Source organism: Euprymna scolopes, chromosome 43, assembly GCF_053919585.1.
Source record: "Euprymna scolopes isolate OS-2025 chromosome 43, ASM5391958v1, whole genome shotgun sequence".
Classification (NCBI taxonomy): domain Eukaryota; kingdom Metazoa; phylum Mollusca; class Cephalopoda; order Sepiida; family Sepiolidae; genus Euprymna; species Euprymna scolopes.
In genome coordinates this window covers 24624469-24636968 of record NC_136524.1, presented here as the reverse complement: position 1 = coordinate 24636968, position 12500 = coordinate 24624469, and the positions used below count along the sequence as shown (strand labels likewise).

Sequence of the window (12500 nt, the reverse complement as noted above, 5' to 3'; positions counted from 1 at the left end):
TGTGGAAGCATCCTTTAGATTATGTAGCCAGACTTTGTGGGCACTCAGTATATATATATATATACACGCGCGCGCGTGTGTGTATACAGTGTGCCCACAAAGTCTGGCTACATAATCTACAGGATGCTTCCCCAAAGTCTGGCTACATAATGTAGCATGACTTTGTGGACACCCTGTATATATATATATATATATATATATATATATATATATATATATATATATATATATATATATACATTGACTGAATTACCCACCTTACACACGAATGCAAATACATAAAAAACCTAAAAACAAAGGAACACAAAATAAAAACATCAACAACAACAAAAAAAATATATTTATAACAAACTAGTATAAAATATATATATATATGTATATATAGATCTATACTACTACTACTACTACTACTACTACTACTACTACTACTACTAATAATAATAATAATATAATAAAAAGAGATAAAATAAGGTCTAACACAGTTATATCCCCCACCTTACACAATAGGTCACGTGAATTTTTACTGCGATACTATTATTGTAAAGAATGAAAACCCTTGTCCGCATAATTATAATAATAATAATAATAATAATAATAATAATAATAATAATAAATTATACAATATTATATAATATATATATATATATATATATATATATATATATATATATAACCAATGCTTATAACAGAAATAAAAAAATAATAAATAAGTATAATAAAATTACCCCCAGCTCCATATGGCTAAACTAATCACACCTTTCTGCGATCCTAACCTTTTTCTGCAGTGCTGTCTTCTTCTCTTCCCCCATCTTGAATATACTTTTGTTTTCTATTTTGAAAAAGGGAGGTCCTTTCTCCCGAAATTAATCAAAGTTCCATACCACCCACGGACTTTACATACACCGGACACACCAGCAACTTGTTAATAAAATAATTATACAACGAGGTGAGGAATGATAGATGAATAAACAGTTAGACATTTCTCTACTCAAGCATACCCGTCTACTTTTTGTTTGTTTTTCTTTTCTTTACTTTCATGATTTCGGTCTTTCTTTGCATTGTTTTTGATTTTTAAAACTTCCATATATATATATATATATATATATATGTGTGTGTGTGTGTGTGTGTGTGTGTGTGTGTGTGTGTGTGTGTGTGTGTGTGTGTGTGTTACACAAGATCAGAACAACATCGGTATCGTCGGTTTAAAATCTAATACAAAGGGGGCCTGTCTGTTCACCAATGTCGGACTCTCTATCTACAACCTCTGTTTATATCTAGATCTAGAGATAAAAGTAGAGGTTGACAAGAGTCCAACATTGGCGATATTATTCCCCTGTGTTTTGGATTTGAAAGCGACGGAACCGATGTTGCTCTGATCTACTGTAACACACACACCCATTATATATATATATATATATATATATATATATATATATATATATATTCAATACCTGTTTTGTATTATTTGTGGAATGAAACACACAATGTTTACATAATTTCAATTTCAAAATAGCATAGTAACAATAACTATAGGACAAGAATAACAACAACAATAATAATAATAATAATAAAAATAATAATAATAAAAATTTAATGTTGAAACAGATATTATTCATTGTGTACCTGCTTACATGCTTTTTGTTCCTCTTCTAATAGGCATAAACCTTATAATTGATATGATACGGTTAATGGCAATTAATAAGCATAAGGATTTCATATACGGTTCCTGTTTACAAGCCTTTCCACGAGGGCAGATTTAGACACAAGGTTAGTTTGTTATGTGTGGGAAAATATGCAAATGATTTCTTTTAACAAATAATATATATATATATATGTAACTACTTCATTTACTCACATAAATTTAGTATACGAAAGTATAGATTTATGCGTAAACTTTAAGTATTTACTTCAAAAGTGCTCAATACGTAGGTAGAGCTATTTAGTAATTTATAAAATATATATGGCGATTAAGCTACACTGAATATTCTGCGTTTCATCTACTATAGGATTCGTCAGGCTTATGCGCGAATTCTGTGGTTGCTTCTTGTTTTTATATATGTTGAGGATTTCTAGTTAGCCAATCAGCTTTCTAGTATCCACCGCGCCCCTTCCTATCAGCCAATGGGCATGCATTTTATCGAACAAAGGATCTGTTTTAGAACTACGTTAGTGGTTTAAGGTAGATCTTTTCCTTCCTTTTTTTTATATATATATATATAAATATACCTATGTGTACACACATACATGCACATATATATACATATATATATATATATATATACATACATACATATGTTGTTTTTATACGGTGTTAATAAAATAAAAAACACCGTATAAAAACAACACTAGCAAATAAATACTGGGAACTCAAAGAAAGCGGACATTCGCCGGTAGTCGAATGGAAAATAATGAGACAAGCTACCACGTGCAGACATTTAGACGACCCATGTAAATTATGCCTCCATGAAAAATTTGCTATCCTGTACTTTAAAGAACCTCAAAATCTATTAAACTGTAGAGAGAAATAGCAAACAACTGTGTTCACAAAATAAAATTACTCTAGGATAGCGATACAAAATAGCTTTAAAACTAACAATAACAATGGAAAACAAACAAATAAATAAATTAAATAAACATGAATATACATAAACGATCACACATATATGTATAAATATATATATATATGTATATATATGTGCATGTATATGTGTACACATAGGTATATTTATATATATATAAAAAAAAAGGAAGGAAAAGATCTACCTTAAACCACTAACCTAGTTCTAAAACAGATCCTTTGTTCGATAAAATGCATGCCCATTGGCTGATAGGAAGGGGCACGGTTGATACTAGAAAGCTGATTGGCTAACTAGAAATCCTCAATATATATAAAAACAAGAAGCAACCACAGAATTCGCGCATAAGCCTGACGAATCCTATAGTGGATGAAACGCAGAATATTCAGTGTAGCTTAATCGCCATATATATTTTATAAATTACTATATATATATATATATATATATATATACTTCTGAATAAATTTATCCAACAATCAGCTTGTATGGAAACCTGTGATCATAAGATTTACAAAATATTACTGGTCGTAATATTCTACGTATTATCCCATCTAAATAGGAATTGCTCGATATACAGGATAGAGCAAATAAAGCAAATTATAGTGATTCAATGAAATTTTTAAAAAACTCTATTCAAATCAAGGATTTTAAGACATACTTTAGAAATTTTGATTTAAATAAAGGTTTTTTAAAAATTTCATTGACTCACTATAATTTGCTCTCTCTCTCTCTCTCTCTCTCTCTCTCTCTCTCTATATATATATATATATATATATATATATATATATATATATATATATATATATATATATATATATAAAGGATAGCAGTATAGTTATATTCCAAGATCCAAATATTTTTATATTTTTTGTTATGCAGAAACAAACAGTTATTATGTCAATACTGTTTCTTTTCGTGCATATACTCCTCAGAAAAATTACAAGTTAATTTCTTTTGACGGAGTGATCGTTGCTATTTCTTCTGATGAGTTAAGGGCATACTAGATTCACTGATTGATATAATAATTAAGTGATTGATTTTGCGCTACGAAACAGATACTGTCAAGAATTGTATAAGTCAACTGAATTAAAAGAATAAATTATAAGATGGTCAACATAATGAATTTGGAATATAACTTTTTGTTATTTATTTTCTATATTGCTCTGTAATTACATTGAGCTTTTTATATAAGGATTGATATATAATAAGAAATTATATTTCTACATATATATATATATATATATATATATATACACACCAAGTTTATTTTAGTTCAATAGACTATAGTAGAGAAATATAATTATTTGAAGTAAATCTAATAGACATATCAGGTAATCATTGAATATATATGTATATAAGCATATATATATATATATATATATATATATATATACAGAGAGAGAGAGAGAGAGAGAGAGAGAGAGAGAGAGAGAGAGAGAGAGACGAACACGAACAATTTATATATTTGTCCAAAATACCAAAATACAAAATGTGTCTTTTTGAGGAGCTGGATTTTCCCCACATGACTTAACTCTGCTCTCATGGGGAGGAAAATAAATAGGAACAGTCATGCCGATGTGCCGAGATTATCCCAGGTACAAAAATCACTACAAAATGTTTAGGCATTGTTGTTGACAATCATAGGTTTAATTGAAAACATAGCCGCCAAAAGTTGTCGTCACCTGAGGAATGAAAAATGCGCCATCTGCAGCCATGAAATAAAAGTGTGTGTGTGTATGTATATATATATATATATATATATATATATATATATATATATATATATATATATATATATATATATATTATCTACATATGATGAAACACATATCAGTGGGTAATTATATTTTAAACAATTATATATACGATTATGGGTGTGACCCAAAGGCTTAGGAATGATGGTGGAGAGCTGTATGTTTTGGTTTCGATTCTGGCTGATGGCATCTCCCCATCAAATTTATATTTTTTTGGTTTTGATCTCATTATTATATATTAGGTTCAATATAATAATCGATAGAGAATTGTCAATAATAATAAATACGTAATCTGTATAAATACAAATATCATATTTAAGCGTATATTTCGACCAGACAATGCCAGGTGACCTGCGAGTATATATTAAAAACAAAACAAAAAAACTCATGAAACAAATGAACGGATCTCTTATTGACTCGTAACTTCAATTAAAAAAATACTCGTAACTTTTTTAAACCAAAAATAAATAAATAAATAAATAAATTATAGACGTATTTCCCTCAGATACATATCAAGCGCCACTTTAAATTCAAATTCTCGTGAAATAATTATTCAACATTTAAGTTGTAACTCTTGTATATATTTTGCGTCAAAAACTATTAAGCCGTATTTCGTTTCACGTTTCATGTAACCCTTTTGGCGACCATGTTAGTAATGTTTCGACATTCAACTGTCAAGATTGCCTATTTCTAAGATGTCAGATGAATCGTCTTAATTATTGTAAGATACTTAGGAGACGATCCATACTCAAAATGTTTCTGATTGTGATTTATGAAATAAAACGAAAATGACCGAGACTGTTTCCGCTTGGACAGACGAAAAAAAAAAAAAAAAAAAAAAAGAAAAAAATGTGAAACAGCAGTATACGGACCCAAAACCAGATTCGGTTTAAACCAAATTTTATTCTCCCTTTCACATAAAGTTGAACACTTCTTAAACCCCTCTAATAGAAAAGCAAGGAGGAAAGTTGTTTCATTTACTGATTTGAAAAAACAAAACAAAAGGGTACATTTTTACTTTCTTTCCACCTTCCTTAACAATCGTCTTTAATTGACCTTTTTTTTTTTTTTTTTTTAAGTTTTCGGGTCTGTTAAAAACGAATAATACATTTACATTTGACACAAACAAGTAGCTTTCTGGATATAAGACATTTTTTTCTAATGTATTACTTAATGAATGAATGTCAATGACGTTCACCATTCCTTAACATTGAGAGGAGAGGGTGTTTTGTAACAATGTTAGTAACACGCATGCGCATTAATAATTTCCAGTCTGGAAAAGCATGATCTCCACTAAAAACATAATCGATTACATTGGATAATAAAAGTCCTTATATCCAGAAGACTACTTATCTGCGCCAAATTTAAATGTGATATTCGTTTTCAGCATATCTGAAAACTTATTTAAATCGTCAGTTTAATGGTTAATGCTGAGGTGAAAAAAGTAAAATACACCGAACAAAAAATATCATCAAACCTATTCTTAATATGGAAAACAGAGGAGACATAAATTGATACCATGAAAAAGTTTGTGAGAAAAATAAGTTGGAGTTTCTACACTATCAGAACGAAATTTTGGAAATCGTAAAACTGAATTTCACATAAAAAAAAAACAATGGTATCTACGTATTCCTCGTACTTTTAAGATGATTATATCCAAAAATTACGAAAATTGATGATGTAGAAAATTATTTATTAAAGAAACTAGAATTTGAAGAAAAAGATCGTATTTGCTTATGTAAGACACAGGAGAGTACAAAAGGGAGGTAATTTTCCGTTTCGATTTATTTTTATAAAACAAGAAAAAATTTTTCACCTGCTAACATGATTAAAGTTTTTTTTTTTTTTTTTTTTTAAATAATTCAATTAATATTCAGGTAATTTCGACTGCATAATTTGGAAGCTACCATTGTAATTTATTAGAATTAAAAAAAAAAAAATCAGTAGTCGTCATTGTTTTTTTTTTTGTTTTTTTTAATCCGAAAACTCCATTTATCGACTACAAAATGTCGTTCTGATAGTGTAGAAGCGCTAATAATTCAAATGGCTTACGTGTCATGGAGTTTTTGTTGGTCAAAGAGTGTGTTTTGTGTCGATTACTTGTTATTTAAGAGCATTTCTTTTGTTTTTGTTTTATGCCTAGAAAGTTCTGGGAGTTGTTACATTTCGTATGATTTCTACCGATTGTTACATTTGAGATTCTTGAGAACAAGTTCATAATCTTTTGGTACTTACCTCCTGAGAGAATTGAGGTCACGATGTAGCAATATTTAGTAACGGCGCTTATTCAGATTGTCATGGCGGCATTTAAAAGTAAAGAAAATACAGAAGTGTCTGTATGACGCAAGTACCAGTCACGGGACGAAGATGAAATATTCCCAAAATCATATAATTTGATCACATAGTTTTTTATTTTTATTTTTATTTTTTATTATTTAAGAAAATCAAATTTACTGTTTCGATGAGGATTGACAAAAGCGTCTAACGAATCGGTAGACAAGGACAGACAACCCTAATGCACTTCGAAACTGTCAAAACAATCACTGATTATCCCCCCTTAGGTTCTCTAGTAAAACATGGTTTCGTCTGTCACTCATCGATAAAAATATGGTAAATTTGTTTTTCGTAAGATAAATAAATAAATAAATAAATAAATACTTGATAAATTGAAGGAAAATGTAGTAGGCAAAATAAATAAATAAATGAATAAATAAATAAATAATCAGGAATACAGATAGGAAAGAGTCAGTATCGCCCACCTCTAAAAGAGAGGGAATTTCTTGGCTCCGTAGAGAAAAAAGGAGCAGAAAAGAAAAACAAACAAAAAACCTCGCTACATCATCCACCTGCTGAAGTTGTGCGACAAGTCTCACTTTTTTCAGCCACGCTACAACGTCTCCCTCACCAGAGAACGGCTTGATAATATCACTGCTTATCCACACCTTCGCCATAGTTGGGCCGAAATAGCTTGAAGGAAAATGTAGTAGGCAAAAAAAAAAACAAAAAAACAATCAGGAACACAGATAGGAAATAGTCAGTATCGTCCACCTCTAGAAGAGAGGGAATTTCTTGGCTATAATAGCCGTAGAGAAAAAACGAGCAGAAAAGAAAAACAAACAAAAAAACTCGCTTCTTACAGGTTCGTCACAAAGAACAATCCAATCGCCAGAACCACCTACACACAATCTGCAGGACACACCTTATTGCTTTCCAGCGTCCTACCTTTATAGCGGCCGGGAATTGTCCATTTGCATAATCGCGAGAGAGTAGACCCGATTCTACAAGAATTGCACGAGGTCAACGCTAATAAAAACCCATGGACGCCATCTTGGAACTCTCTTCCGCTCAGCTCAGCCTGAAACACAATAGACGTATCCGAGGTAAGCTCTCTATTTCCCCTCATTTCAGTTATTGCTAGTTCTGCTACACTACCCCCTGATCTCATGATCACAATCAGGGCAGGGGGGCAGTATCCGTCTTTGTTGGGTGCTTCTTCAAAGAACCAGAGACAGCACTTCATCCTTGCCATCTTCCTCATTACCACCGTTATTGCCACCAGTCTGTTCCATAGGCAGTGTTTCACAATCAGGGCAGGGGGGCAGTATCCGTCTTTGTCAGGTACTCCTTTGTAAAGGGAAGACAGGTGGTCCCTCTTCCACCTCTTTGGTATGTGCATTATATGGCTCAAAATCCTCTGTTGTCCTCCATCATTTCAGAAGACATCGTACTGTCTGAGTCTTTCTCTTCCTCTGATGTAACAACATAATGGCGAGGGCGCAGATCTTTTACATGGCGATGCACATCATCCACCAAAATCGATTGAGGGCTGATTACCTTGGTCACCTCACCCTTGCCAAACCTCGTGGTACATCGATTTTGTGATCTTTTGACCCACACGTGATCTCCAACCTGATAAGAGCTGTTCTTAGAACCTGGGGACGCAGTTGCAAGATTGGTCTCCTTTACTCAAATTTCGTATCGATAAATCCTGTTGGCAGGTGCAGTGAAGGGAGATGTGTCGTCTCTTGGTGTGATGTTATACCAGTAGACAGCCTCCTATATGGGACAGCACATTCTAGCCGCTATTCGTTTCACTGTATGGTGACATCGCTCCGCTATGCCATTCCCGGCTGGAGCATATACGCAACAGAATCTCAAGTGAACTCCCCATTTATTTGCAAATGCTTGGAACGCGTTGCTGCAGAAAGCCGTGTCTTTGTCTAAAAGGATTTCATACGGTGAGCCACGCTCGAAGAACACTGCCTCCAACTGATGAATCACGCTTGCTGAGTCCTGCCTCGCTAATTTCCTCCAAATGGAGAAATGCGATGGACCACAGTCTGTTAAAGTTAAAAAATGGAAGGTGTCATAATGTGTGATATCCATTCCAATTCTCTGCCAATTCTCGTTAACTTCCAGCTTTCCCTTTTTCCACCTGACTGGCGCTGGGTCAATGGACTGACATTCCTCACATTTCTGTATGACCGTTTTAACAGTTGCTTTTGTCGTGGTTGGGCAACTTCTCCTGACAAAGTAGGTAGTGTGTCGCACCCCTGGATGTCCACTACCTTTGTAAATAGCCATGATTTGACTCTCATCCAGCTTGTCTGTGTGAACTGCGCCTATCACCGGGTCAAGCCCATTTTTCTTTTTCATTGCCTCAAACCACTACTGTGGTACTCGTATCAATCAGTCAGCAATGTTTCGTGCTGATGGAACCAGTGTCACGTCCACTGTCAGCCCGTACTCTTTCACGAGCTCCTTGAGAGTGCTTAGTCGCCTCCTAATAAGCATCTCACTTGCTGCTTTGGTGCATACTTGCGCCTTTCCAGTAAGCGTGTCCAAGACCCAACGGTATATGCAGACAGAATCTGTCTTTATGTGTAGCACCTTGCTCTGCCACTGAAGAGCCAAATTGATGCCTTTCAATATGGCGTCCAGTTCAGCTAAGTTGATATGTTGAGAGTCATCTTCAGGTCGCATCTAACATGCATCTTCCAACACAGTTTCACGCATCTCCAAGGCTGCATCAATTGCTAGGGAGCTAGCATCGATCCATATATTCAGCTCTTTGCTGTTCACACACCAATTTCTCTGGGCTAAATCGTTCTGCTGCGCAGATTCTAAGGTTTCAAACATTATACGATGCAGTATGGCGTCTCTTGCTTCATCATCCCAGCCCTTCGTTACCGAACTTACTCTCCTTCTGAGTATTCCACAAGCCACATGAAGCCAATCACACTCTGGAAAGTGCCCGACAAGACGACCACACAGGGAAAACATTGTTCATCACATAACAATGCTGGGAGCCTCTGGAATTGCATTTCCTTGCTTTCACCACAGTTCACTGCATTCCATCCTGACCGCCAATCCCAGCACCCGTGCACCGTCCTTCAACTGCTCTGGGTTCTTGCACTCCATCCCAAACTGCACTAGGTGTTCTCTTACATGGGTTGCGGGCACCACGTCTTTATTGACAAAAATGTCATCAATGTAAACAGATGCTGCGTGGCTTACAACTTCTTCCTGAGATAATACTTCACTGCCAATTGCTCTCATTATCAGGGGAGTCACATTCAAACCGAACCTCAGACGGGTCAGACAGTATTTTTTCCCGTCGATTTCCACAGTCTGGTATGGCCACAGTGTCTCATGGATGCGGACTTGTAGGTATGCTCTTATGAGGTCCAGTAGAGACACGTTAGCAACTTTTTGCCTCCATTCGCACAGCTTAGCCGCACAAACATCTGCGTTGGCCGTAAACGCGTCTACGTAATGATTTAGCTCCCAGTAGTCCATCACCGGGCGCACTTTGGCTTTGTTCTGTTGTATCACAGCTATCAGGGGAATTAGGCCTTTGGGGGTCCTAATTTATCCTCTTGGTACGGCACGAGCCAACCATTATCAATCCAGGGAGCTCCTGCGTGTATTCTTCACAGATTTCTGCCAGCACTGGGTATTCTGACACTCGATTGTGTAGCCTTTCAGGGGGGGGTGGTCCTCAGACCACTTCCATGATGTGGTCCACGTTCGGTTTTGATGGTCAAAGGTGGCGGTGAAATCCGGTTCATTAATAGAAATGGCTGCGCATTTAATATTTTTCCTGACGCCCAGCTGCACTGGTCCTGTAGGCTCAACAATGACACCTCCCAGAGCTTTTATGGCGTCGATCCCTAGTAGTAAGTCAAACCCCAGCGGTTTGCCACGCACCACCAACACATCGATTCTGGTAGACATACTTTCATCAGTGGATATAGAGACCGCTCCAACACCGCAGCACGCATGGAATATTGTGAGTCTTTCTAAGCCATCTCTTGTGAATCCAGCCAATCCAATCAACTGCCTGATTTTGTTGGCATAAACATCCACACTTTCGCCAGCCCATCTAACCATAGTTATTTTTCTGTATGCTGCAAATGCATCGTCGGTAAATGCCTCCTTTAATTGGGCCTCAATCTAGTCTATCTTCTTTTAATTGTCCTCCTCCATTTCCATGTACAGGGCCAGTGCATAACCTTCCAGATATAAAAGTAGCAAACTCGCTACATCATCCACCTGCTGAAGTTGTGCGACAAGTCTCACTTTTTTCAGCCACGCTACAACGTCTCCCTCACCAGAGAACGGCTTGATAATATCACTGCTTATCCACACCTTCGCCATAGTTGGGCCGAAATAGCTTGAAGGAAAATGTAGTAGGCAAAAAAACAAAAAAAAAAACAATCAGGAACACAGATAGGAAATAGTCAGTATCGTCCACCTCTAGAAGAGAGGGAATTTCTTGGCTATAATAGCCGTAGAGAAAAAAGGAGCAGAAAAAAAAACAAACAAAAAAACTCGCTTCTCGCAGACACGTGGTTCGTTACAAAGAACAATCCAATCGCCAGAACCACCTACACACAATCTGCCGGACACACCTCATTGCTTTCCAGCGTCCTGCCTTTATAGCGGCCGGGAATTGTCCATTTGCATAATCGCGAGAGAGTAGACCCGATTCTACAAGAATTGCATGAGGTCAATGCTAATAAAAACCCATGGACGCCATCTTGGAACTCTCTCTTCCACTCAGCCTGAAACACAACAGACGTATCCGAGGTAAGCTCTCTATTTCCCCTCATTTCGGTTATTGCTAATTCTGCTACATAAATTTTTGTAATTTTGGAAACATACAATCTTCGTTCCGTGACAAGTAGGTACAATAAAAAATTTGTTTTTATTCATTTTCTTTATCGTTATAAGTGCGAATCTGAAGAAGCACTGTGGTACCTTTTTACACCTGGCTCAGCTCGAATCTATTACACTATGCCTTGACGACGATGAAATTTTGAACAAGTTGTTTCATTTAATGTTGATACTATTGTACTATTTGGCGGTGGCTCAGCTACTTCCGGTCTGTTCCGTAAATCGTAATCGGAAATATTAGAATTCAGGCGAGTTCGTTACTATAAGAGTGCCAATTGAAAAAACAAAAAATCTAAAATAAATTAGACCCAACATTTCATTTCATTTTTTTTTTTTGTGTTAGCGCATTGCGGTACGAAAACATCAACAACGGTCGCATATTGTACATGTGAAAACGCACAAGGGAAACAAATTTCACATTTTACGGAATGTATTTGTTTTTCTGTTTAAAATTCTTCTTTTGATTAAAAAAGAAAGAAAGAAAGAATCAGGCACTTGTTCACTACTAGGAAGATACAACTTTTTTGTTTTTCAGTTGGGATATGAGGAGAGTGCATAGCAGGGGCAGACAAATGCAATTCAGGACGAATAAAAAATAAATGAGTGTTTTCTTTTTTTTTTTTAAGTAAGTTTTTTTTTTTTAATAAATATAAGAAACATATAATACAACTGAAAACAAAAAAATATGATTTCGTCTTAGTAGTATACAAGTGCCAAAGCGCACGCGCGCACACGTACACACACACACACACACACACACACACACACACACACACACACATGCACACGCACACATACGCACACACACACACACTTGAAAAATAAATAAATAAATAAATAAATGAATAAATAAATAGCAAAAAATGTTATAGTCAAGATTATCTGCTCTATTTGACTTCCGGTTTCTACTGTCAATTTGCCTGGATAATTAGATATGTTCAAATGAACAAGAAAGCCATTCTTAACATGGAGAAAAGATGGCAACTTTCAC

General features: G+C 35.3%; 1 protein-coding gene across 1 annotated transcript in view; it reads right to left on the bottom strand.

Annotated features, from left to right (window-relative positions):
* LOC145268244 (3 beta-hydroxysteroid dehydrogenase/Delta 5-->4-isomerase type 4-like) overlaps positions 1 to 6586 on the bottom strand; it is a 158750-nt gene extending 152164 nt beyond the window's left edge. The window contains exon 1 of the mRNA XM_080123571.1: positions 6566 to 6586. The gene's annotated coding sequence lies outside the window, so the exon portion shown is untranslated. The remainder of the gene's footprint in view (positions 1 to 6565) is intronic.
* Between the last annotated feature and the right edge of the window lie 5914 nt (positions 6587 to 12500).